This window comes from Taudactylus pleione, unplaced genomic scaffold, assembly GCF_031769625.1.
Source record: "Taudactylus pleione unplaced genomic scaffold, aTauple2 ptg001032l, whole genome shotgun sequence".
NCBI classification, from domain to species: domain Eukaryota; kingdom Metazoa; phylum Chordata; class Amphibia; order Anura; family Myobatrachidae; genus Taudactylus; species Taudactylus pleione.
Window position 1 is genome coordinate 10,593,893 of NW_028285433.1, and position 11,348 is coordinate 10,605,240.

At 41.5% G+C, this 11,348-nt stretch overlaps 1 pseudogene; it reads right to left on the minus strand.

The window, feature by feature from the left end:
• The window catches only part of LOC148454073 (prostaglandin reductase 1-like), a 30,685-nt pseudogene extending 19,817 nt beyond the window's left edge, over positions 1 to 10,868 (minus strand).
• Positions 10,869 to 11,348: the final 480 nt, after the last annotated feature.

An 11,348-nucleotide genomic window follows, 5' to 3' on the forward strand; every position in this document is an offset into this window, starting at 1 on the left:
GCGTGCAACTATGGTAATGTACGTTGACAGATGAGCAGTTGCAAAAAATCTATCTATTTGCAAAAACATTAACACAGGCCTACAGTTCCCCTACATGCTAACACATTCTCAAAAAAATTATGGTAACACCCTTTAACATGTCACCATACTGGTCAAAAATGAGGACTTAGTGCAGCAATTTTCAAACAGTATTTTTACTACTGTATGTGATTCTCTAAAATGTTTAAAAAATTGTTCAAGCCAGTCACAGGTAATGCATAATTATCAACTGTCCCTAGGAACAGTTCTTGGCATTAATGATTTGTCCCTACACATTTTGTCTTTGGAAAAGTTCATCTGGTTTTGACCAACTGTGTGGGTCAACTCTCTTTAATGGTATGTGAGAAGAAACATTAATACTATGCACGTTGGCCATGTACTACATTCGGGTTGTCCTGTCTTATAGGAACCACATAACTGCAAATTATGTAATATGTGCTTAGAATGAAAATTATTATGTGATATCTGCTACAAATGCAAATGTAATTTGTGCAGTGCCTGTCCTGAAATAAATAAATAAAACAAACAAACAAAATAGTTATCTAATGAGAAAAATTAACTTACATTCTCAAAGTAACAATCATAGGCCCTCATTCAGAGCCACTCACTAGCGGCAGTACGCTCGTTCCGAGCGATGTTCGCACATCTGCGCATGCGTACGGTTTTTAGTACGCATGCGCGAACCAGTCAGTGCGGCTGAAAATCGTTTGTACGCAATATAGCGAGTGCCTGCTATTTTGAGTGACAGAATGAGGCGTATGTGGGTGGTAACAGGGGAAGGTGCTTGAAAACGGGGAGTGGAGATCAGAACGCAGGCGTGCTTAAAGGTCAAAACGGGCGTTTTATGGGTGTGCATAATTAATACAGCAGCGTCATTGACCACGTCACTTGTTTTTTTTTAACTCAGAACTGCTCGCAAAATAGCGGTTGAAAAAACCAACCCCAAGAATAGCGAGCAGGTCATATCCTGTTCGATGTACTCGATTAATCTAATAAATAGCGGACATGACGTATGGTGCGAGTGGCCAGGGGGCGTTTTTAACAAATAAACGAGCGTATGTTTTGCTCGGTCGTTCAGACTTAGAGGTGTGAACAGACTGCAATGTGCGAACGGATCATTTGAATAGCCACCCCTTGTTTTTGAACGAACGAACGCAAATAGCGAACGGCTCTGAATGAGGGCCATAGCCTTCTGGAGATGCTTTCTTCAGTGCTTCTTCCAAAGAGATGATAGTTTTGTAGTTAAACGCTTCATCAAAACCAATTTCTTTTAAATATGTGACTTTATCATCAGAACCAGCAGATCCAACTACTTTACAGCCCTGGTAATAAAAAGTTTTGGTAATGAAAGCACAAAAGCTTCAGCCTACATACAGTATGTAAAAAAAAACCACAAGAATGACAATATATGAAAGTAAGGACAAGAAGAACAATGGCTTTCATACTTTTAATTTCAATACACAACACCTTTAGAACAGTTCTTCTTATACTACTGTCCTGTGGAAGCAAAAAAAAAAAAACATAAAATATTGGTGGCCCGTGTACATACCATTGTCATAATCTCTCTGGATGAAAGCATTCTATACATAGCAATCCACAATTTTTAAATATTTAAAGTAGAGATGTGCGCTGACCCCCGTGTTTTGGTTTTGGTTTTGGATCTGGATCTCCCCTGGTTTTGGATCTGGATCTGGTTTTGGATCTTTTTCCTTGGTGTTTTGTTTTTCGGTTTTGGTTTTGGATCTAGATTTTTTCTTAAAATATCATAAAAACAGCTAAAATCACATAAAATGGGCCTGTTTTTGTTCCTACAGTATTATTAACCTCAATAACATAATTTTCAATCAATTTTGACCACCTCACAATATTATTTTTTTCATCTAGTTCAGGCCAAAAGGTTGCATCCAGCTAGCTGGTTGACTAAGCTAAGCGACACAGTGGGCGGTACTAACATGTGGCAGTTCAGCTTCCAAGTTCCAACACGGATACAGTGTGTTATACAGTGTGGGCTGGATACACCAATGGTTCACTTACTGTGACAGCAGTGTCGGCAGTGTGAGGTGCTGGCGGTGTCCTCAATGCGAGAGTGCCAGTTGTGTCCTAAATGCGGAAGTGCCGTCAGTGTTGGCAGTGTGGCGATGTTGGCAGAGTGTGGGCCCTGGCAGTGTCCTGAGTGCATAGTGTCGGCAGTGTCGGCAGAGTGGGGGTGCCAGCGGTGTCCTCAGTGCAGGAGTGCTGACAGTGTCGGCTGTGCAGGGATGCCCTCGGTGTGGGAGTAGCGGCAGTGTGGGGTCGCTGACGGAGTCCTCAATATGTGGGGCAGTAGTGCGTGGGTGCTGGCAGTGTCCTTAGTGCAGGGGGCCGGTGGTGTCGGCAAAGCAAGCTGATTACTGTAAAAAAAAAAAAAAATTACTTACCTGACTCCAGGGACTCTACTTACTAGAGAATTTAGTCTTGTGAATTAAATATTGGAATTAAATTATATATGAAAATATATTTGACACAGGCTAGAATATGTTAGCTTTTTTACATTTCATGATTGCTGTATTCATATTGCATTATGTGCAGGGTTATGTGATCCAATGCAGGTTATCTTTGGAGTGAGAGCAGACTAACTGTTTGTTATATAGATTTAAACTGTTTTAGATTTCTACCTAGAACAGGCATTGTATACGAACAACTATTCAACTGTTTACTAAGTAATACATAGCGGATAACTAATGAATTAACGAACAAGCCCTGTTAGTAACATACAGTATGAACTGATCTCAGATGAAGTCACAAGCTATAGTGATAAAACAGACTACAGCAGAGGTTCCCAAACACAGTCCTCAAGGCACTCCAACATTTCAGGTTTTAGAGATATCCATGGTTGAGCACAGATGGCTAAATCAAATTGACTGAGATACTAATTAAGTCACCTGTGGTAAAGCATGGATTTCCTTAAAACCTGGACTCTAAGGAACTTCTGCATTAGAGGTTAAAGTTTTTCTGAGAATTTCCAGAAGGTAATCTTGAATTGGGTCGCTATTTTAACCCTACTATTCAAATAAAGATATACTACTTTACATCTTCAAAGAGTAGAGCAGCCATTGCAGTAACAACTTGTGTGTCCTCTATGTAGCACAACGGTGTAACAGGTTACTGCAGCTGGGGTTCTGTACCAATGTACTTCCATGAGTTGGATCATAATAGCTGGTATCTATGGGCTAAAACATGGCTAAGGTCCACATCCAGAGATCTGGTACACAAATGGACAAACAAAAGTCCAAAGCAGTTAGCAAAAGGAATATCCAAATGTCAAAGTCAGGAAATGAAGCCATGGGCAAAATCCAAAAGCAGTCATGGATAGGTGCAGCTAGATCAAAGGTTTAAACACAATAATCAGACACATGTATTACTGACTTTCTGCATTACAATATACTGTATACTCACAACCTGCACGGTATGATGTACAAAAGTCTAAATGAACAACAACCACCATGGCTAAAGTTGCAGCAATTCAGGTTTGACCAGGTCCTGTGGAGCACTTTAGCATTTTTCCTTGCGTCACTGACACAAATCTGTAAAGCCTTAAGTGTGTGTAAGGTCTCTACAAAATGCAGCTGCTTTAAGCTGTGAGTTGGAACTGTTAGAAACTGCTTCCCATCTCTGGTAATAGTATCAATTATCCAGCAGCTTGGAGTGTGCAAACATAAACCACCGGTTGTTTTAAAGCCACTAAATCCCATGTGATTTTGCCCAAGCCATATGCAGTTTAGGGGAATCTGCAATTAGCAATTTTTAGGTACTACAGTAAGCAATATTGTGCCCTTTCCTGCTACTCCTATACTGTGGTACCATGAAAATATAATAAATGTTTTGCCGCCTTATATTTACTAATAAAGGTTTGTATCCCCTTTTATTAAAACCTTCTGAGGTTTGATGTACTTCCGATAATGATAAGGGCTCAGAGTCGATCCCCATCAAACAAAAACATTAAGGAGAGAAGTCTGGAATTAAAAAAAAAAGGCAGAGAATAAATAACTCTGCAACTACTGCCCTGGGGAGCAATAGCAGTGTGAGAAGGTGGTAGGCAAGAATGACGAGGCCACCAGCAAATAGAGCCCTTCTTCTCCAGCTCTTTATTTCGAAACTGGGGCTGTATTCAATTAGCGGCGAAAAATGCTGTTTTTTAACAAAAAAGAACATTGAAAACAGCAAACAGGTGAAAATGGAGAAAAAAAAACTGGAGAAAAGTGTTCTCCACCCCAGACCAGAATTTGGATTTTCGTTTTTCGCCAAAGTATGCAACTTACGATAATTTTGGTGGTAATTTATCATTAGGGGGGTGTCCAAAGGATTCTGAAAGAAATCCCTACATTTTTAGACAAAAATAAGGATTTTGCTTTGTTTTTTTCTCCTGGTCTGGGATGGAGAAAACTTTTCTCCAGTCTTATTTCTCAGTTTTCGCCTGTTTGCTGTTTTTTGGGCGAAAAACAGACATTTTCGCCGCTAATTGAATACGTCCCTTAGGTGAGTCTTTGAAACCTGATATTGACAGATTGTCGAAAGATCCCACCACAAAATACCAATCTACCTTTCACAGATAATAAAGCTCTTTGTTCAATTTCATTAGTCACAGAACAAAAACCTTTATAAACCATCACATGGACAGGATTAAATGTCAATTTATTTTATAACTTACCTTAAGTTTAGCAATTTGTCCAACTATAGTACCAACTGCACCAGCAGCAGCATTGACAAGAAGCACTTCACCTGGTTTTGGATGACAGATTTGCTGTAGACCAATGTAGGCAGTTACTCTGTGTAGAAAAGAGTACCATTTCATTATACAGAGTTTCCAATTTTGCCAGCTATAGCTCACTTTTATCCATCTTAGAAATTAGAATGCTTTTTTCCCCATAATCTACACTCCCTCTGCACCCAATTAATAGGATACTTTAATTACATATTAAAAGAAAGCATAGGATGAATTTTATGGTCTAAATAAACTTCAGATTACATGCTTGTCCTTATCATTTGGTCCCTTCATCCTCCAAAATAAGAAAGACGTAATATGCCTACAAGAGTGTGGTTAAACATTCTTAGAAATGTTACGTGTTTCAGAGATATTAAGGGGTGCTATAGGAACAACAGAGCTGAGAGAAAGAGATTGATGTGTGGACATATAAGATTGAGGCTAAATTACCCAGGCATGCCAACAGCGCCAAGAGCCAATGATCTAGGCAGTGATTCCGGCCATTTAGAAGGTAATGCTTGAAGGTCTTTACCATCTGAAATGAAGTATGTTGTCCAGCCTGCCTGTGCCACATAATAATCCCCTGTTGCAAAACCAGCATTTTTACTTTCCACTACCCTGCATCAAGAGATGGTGTGGAGAAAAAAAGACAGCGATTCAGGCATTCAGGTCTCTTAAAGGAGTAACAGCTGATTCATGGCATTTACATTAGTATGTTTATGTTGGTAGTGGTAATATATATTGAATGCAAGTCACATAATGGCAGGTGTCCTACTGAAGTCAACTTCCATTATTTACTCCTTTGTACCAGTCTCATTCATATATTCAGTGCTGTAAAAGTATCCACACTCTCCTTATTCCTCTTGTATAAAAACAACTCCCAAGGTCGCATTACAAAATGCCATTATTTTTGCCTTTATCTCTTCCTTACTTGGCAATCAGCTATTATACTATTCTTTATTAGGAAATCAGCTATCATACTCTTCTTTACTAGACAATCAGCTATTATACTCTTCTTTACTAGACAATCAGCTATTATACTCTTCTTTACTGGGCAATCAGCTATTATACTCTATCTTAGTCGGCAATCAGCTATTATTATACACTTCGTTTCTAGGCAATCAGCTATTATTATACTCTTCTTTACTAGGCAATCAGCTATTATACTATTCTTTATTAGGCAATCAGCTATCATACTCTTCTTTACTAGACAATCAGCTATTATACTCTTCTTTAGTGGGCAATCAGTTATTATACTCTATCTTAGTCTGCAATCAGCTATTATTATACACTTCGTTTCTTGGCAGTCAGCTATTATACTCTTCTTTACTAGGCAATTCGCTATTATACTCTTCCTTACTTGCCAATCAGCTATTATACTCTTCCTTACTTGCCAATCAGCTATTATACTCTTCCTTCTGGGAAGGCAGCTATTATATTCCTTTCTTGGAAGTCAGCTATTTTACTCTTCTTTACTAGGCAATTCGCTATTATACTCCTCCTTACTTGGCAATCAGCTATTATACTCTTACTTACTTGTCAATAAGCTATTATACTCTTCCTTACTTGCCAATCAGCTATTACACTCTTCCTTACTTGTCAATCAGCTATTATACTCTTCCTTCTGGGAAGGCAGCTATTATATTCCTTTCTTGGCAGTCAGCTATTATACTCTTCTTTACTAGGCAATTCGCTATTATACTCCTCCTTACTTGGCAATCAGTTATTATACTCTTACTTACTTGGCAATCAATTAACAAGGTAAAGTAAATAAACGTATATTGTGCTGAGTTCTGGCAGTTCTGCAGTAGAGATCATATTTTATCTGAACTTAAGGACATTGTTCAGGTCATACTTGCCAACTCTCCCTCATTGTCAGGGAGACTCCCTGAAATAGCAGCAATCTCCCTGCCTCCATGAAGACCCTAGCAATCTTCCTGATTGCAGCTTACCCCCATTATGTAGCTCTTATATATATATAAAAAAAAAAAAACAGATATATACATTCGAATTAGATCATTAGTATAATTTTCCTGTATTGGTTATAAGGCCCAATGATCCCTATGGCTACATGGGTTGGGTATGAAATCCCGCCTGTCGGGATGCCGCTGGTCAGAATACCCGTAGAGCAAATGTATGACATCTTCAGGGATACATGTACCACCCCTTTTTCAGATCTACATTTCATAAAAGCTTATGGCATCCATTTTATATTGAACATATGAATCCACTAAAACATTAATGAGATATTCTGTTTTGTTAAATTACCTCATGTATGGGTCTACACTCCAAAGTTCGGATTCTAGCAAGAGCTCTAAAAAAAAATATTTAGGAAATATAAAATAAAAAAACTTTTTTTAAATCTTCAATAAAATATAAATGCTAAATGATTTGTCTTTGAAGTATTGGTTTCTGTAGTTCTTTCTTACAGAACAGTTCTACATATTGGTGCATTCAACAAGTTTATATTGCAAAGATGCAACAGATAAAGAGAACTACTATGGGCCTGATTCAGCAAGGATCGCAACTGCCATTACGCACACGAAATCGGCACATTGTTGCGTTCTGCGCATGCATATGCATCACAGTGAGTGTGCGGGAACACTCCACTGCGAACAGTACTACGCAGACCCATTGCAGAGTGATTGACAGGAAGTACCTTTTGTGGGAGGTGACGGGGGGTGGTCGTCGAAACGCAGGTGCGTGCATAAAGTAGACACTGAGATGCCATGCGCAGCTTGTGTATTCACTGCGTGCAACAAGGTTAGCAATTCCTGAGTAAGGTCAGAGATTGTGCAAGTGTACATGAGGCTGTGATGGTGTTCAATGTTACCGATGGTTTGCAGTCTTGCATATATTACGGAGGTATGAAGGTAAGGTGGGCGTCCTTATGTTGTGCTGTGACGGCATAGCAATCTCCAGGCGCGGATTGGCAGGTACTTTTTGCGGGAAAAATGCCGTTGGGCCGATATGTTGTGGGGCCGCTTTTCTGTGAGGCCCCGCCCACTTATTTGCGTCACCCACCAGCTCCTGTAGAGACTCAATTTCACAAACACACTGGGGCCTGTCAGCTGTCTGGCCACGCCTTATCCTCTCGCGAGAAGAGAGGCCAGCGGCAGTCTATTTAACCCCGCCCAGCATGCTGTCTGCATCACAGTCACACGCCGCGGAGGACTCAAGACGGGAAGTGGCGCAGCCCGCGGGTGACAGAGGCCGTTGGCGTGACCGCGAAGGAGGTAAGTTGAGGCGGGGTTGGGGGCCTCCCAGGCAGTCTGTTAGCCTGATCATCTCCTCTCTACTCTTCCCTCCCCAGACTGTGAAGTGTCAAGTTTAATTTCACCGCCTGGGGAGAGGGCAGAGCGGAGAAGAGACAATCTGGCTAGCTGCAGCAGTGCAATGGGGCTGGGAGATGGAGTCTGGATAATGGACTCGGGATGTCTGGGGTGGTGGGGCCTGCTAAGGGGAGAATGAGATCATCTGTCTAAGGGGGAGGGGAGATCTGCAGGGGAGATGCTGAACTAGTGGGAGATGGCCTTTCTGTCGGGGGAGGAGGTCTTCTGTACTAGGGGGGAGATGATCTGTCTGTGGGTGAGGGGGGGGGCTGCTATACTGAGATGATCTGCCTGTGGGGTTGGCTCATTGTTCTAAGGGGAGATTACATTTCTGTGGGGGGGAGTCTGCTATACTAGGGAGAGATGATCTTTGTGAGGTGGGGTTATTTTGTACCAAGGGGACATGATCTTTCTGTGGGGGAGAGGGGGTCTGCTATACTAAGGGGAAGATGATCTGTCTATGGAGTGGGGTTATTTTGTGCCAAGGGGAGATGGTCTTTCTGTGGGGGGGGGTGCTATACTAGGGGGAGATGATTTTTGTGGGGTGGGGTTATTTTGTGCCAAGGGGACATGGTCTTTCTGTGGTGGAGTTGCAGTCTGCTATACAAGGGGGGAAATGATGATTGTGAGGTGGAGTCATTTTGTGGTAAGGGGAGATGGTCTGTCTGTGGGGGAGGGGCTATACTGTGCTAAGGGAGATTATCTGTGTGTGGGGGGGCTATTCTGTGCTAAGGGGAGATGATCTGTGGGGAGGTGGCTATTTTGTGCTAAGGGGAGATGATGATCTGCGGGGAGGAGGGTTATTCTGTGCTAGGGCAGGATGCAAGATGATGGCACTGGGGAGACACAGGATGATGATGCTGGGGAGACGCAGGATGATGGTATTGGGGAGGCACAGAAGGATGGTGCGGAAAAGACACATGGGGTAGATGGTCTGGGGACACACTAAGGCGATGGTGCTGGAGACACACATAGAGGATGGTAGGACCGCTGGTACTATTAGAAGAAACGACTGGGAAACAGTAATCATCAGTAAGACAACAACTCTAACTAAATCATATTACTGATGCAAATGGTACCAAATGAGCAAATATATTTTATTAATATAAAATTGTTTGATATGGGAAACCCACATTTATTATCTGGTTGAACCTCTGCTGCATGATAATGACATTGGTTTTATTGCGACACATACAGGCGGCTTCCAGACCATGGGATCTCGTGCATGAATAGCAAATACCAACTCAAGACACTGCCTGTCCAGGGAGGATCAATAAGAAAATGCTCATTCACATGCTTGCTGTGCTTAGTCACTGGAGAGAGGGGCTGTGGACATACCCATCAGCTCCTGGAGCGGTAGGCATGCCCCCAGTATGACTGAAACAGGGGGAGTGGCTTGCGGGCATGGTGTTTCACATTAGGCCACACCCCTTTCCACAAGGCCACACCCACTTTTTCGGCACGCGCCTTTGGCGCGCACACCTTGGGCCACTTTCACAGATTTTTCCAGGGCCACTTTCAACTCCCAATCCACCCCTGGCAATCGCAGAGGATAAGTATATCATCGCAGTGAAACTGCGTGCGTAATCGCTATAACAATTGCAGTTGCGATCCGTACTGAATCAGGCCCTATGTCCTGGGCTCAAACACTCAACATATTATTAAAGAATGTTGTTAAACTGGCACTGATCTATGCACAATGGGATGGATGGGACTACAGCCCCAGGCCTTCAATTAAAAATAGACCCATCAACATGACAGCAAGATGATGTATAGCTGTCCACCACGGTCAGCCATAAATCACTGACCACACCTGCACAGCACTGGTCACATCTCACACTTCCATATAACGCAGAGAGTATATAAGTGACTTCCATATAACTGAGAGATCACCCAAGTGACTGCCATATAGCTCAGACAGTGCCCAAGTGACTTCCATATAACTCACAGAGCACCCAAGTGACTTCCATATAACTCACAGAGCACCCAATTGACTTCCATATAACTCGGAGAGCACCCAAGTGACAGCCATATAACTTAGAGAGCACCCAAGTGACTTCCACATAACGCAGAGAGAACATAAGTGACTTCCATATAACTGAGAGATCACCCAAGTGACTGCCATATAGCTCAGACAGCGCCCAAGTGACTTCCATATAACTCAGAGAGCACCCAAGTGACTTCCATATAACTCACAGAGCACCCAAGTGACTTCCATATAACTTGGAGAGCACCAAAGTGACAGCCATATAACTTAGAGAGCACCCAAGTGACTTCCACATAACTCAGAGAGAACATAAGTGACTTCCATATAACTGAGAGATCACCCAAGTGACCCTAGAGACACCACACAAGACTAATAACATTTAAGTCATAACTACATTATTCATGCTTAGAGGTATTCAAAATAAATAGACCTTACACAAACCTCTGTTTATGCATAAGAGGGGAATTCTCTAAGCAGTAGAGAGGCAGTGCACCAAGTTCCTTTGCCTAGGCTGCAATGCCCTGGGGGTGGCACGGCCACTGATGGACATAAAATATATAGGGGGTATGAGTGGTAATGGGCATACAATATTTAAGGGGTGGGGTTTGCAGATGCTCTCTATTGGTCAGGATGCCAAAATGTCTAGTTAATGCTTTGCAATTCTCTTACCATCTTTAAGTGGTGGCAACTCATTCTCAATTAATTTGAAGTCTAGTTTAGGAACACCTTCAAAGTGGTTCACCATAGTCCATGATTCTGATACAACCATTTTTTTTGCTGTATTACTAAGATAGAGAAGAAAAGAGAAAGGCATTAGATAAATTAACACCTGTGTTAACTATTTATATTTTGCCTCATTTCCAATGTTGTTTGATAAACATGCCTATTAATCAAACAGCAGTAAGAAAGATAATTGTCTATCGCTGCATAAAAAAATAGTTTTATTTTCTCGTAATTTAATAAGATCCCAGCGATAGACTTTGTTGGTTACCTACTGTATGTACTGTAGTTAGTTTCCTATGAGTAAGCCTATTTAACAAGAACAGCAGTGGTATAAGTACAATCGCCATCATACAATGGTAATAGTTGGGGGTCAGTACAGGAAAAATATCCTTCAATATTAAAATAAAGAATTTTCTTTTTACAAATTTATTTATTTATTTTTTTTTTTTAAGTAATTTCCAACTAGAAGCCTAAATCCAGGCGTCCAGAGCAGTTTGCATATGTGATCTGGCAAAACTGGATCACT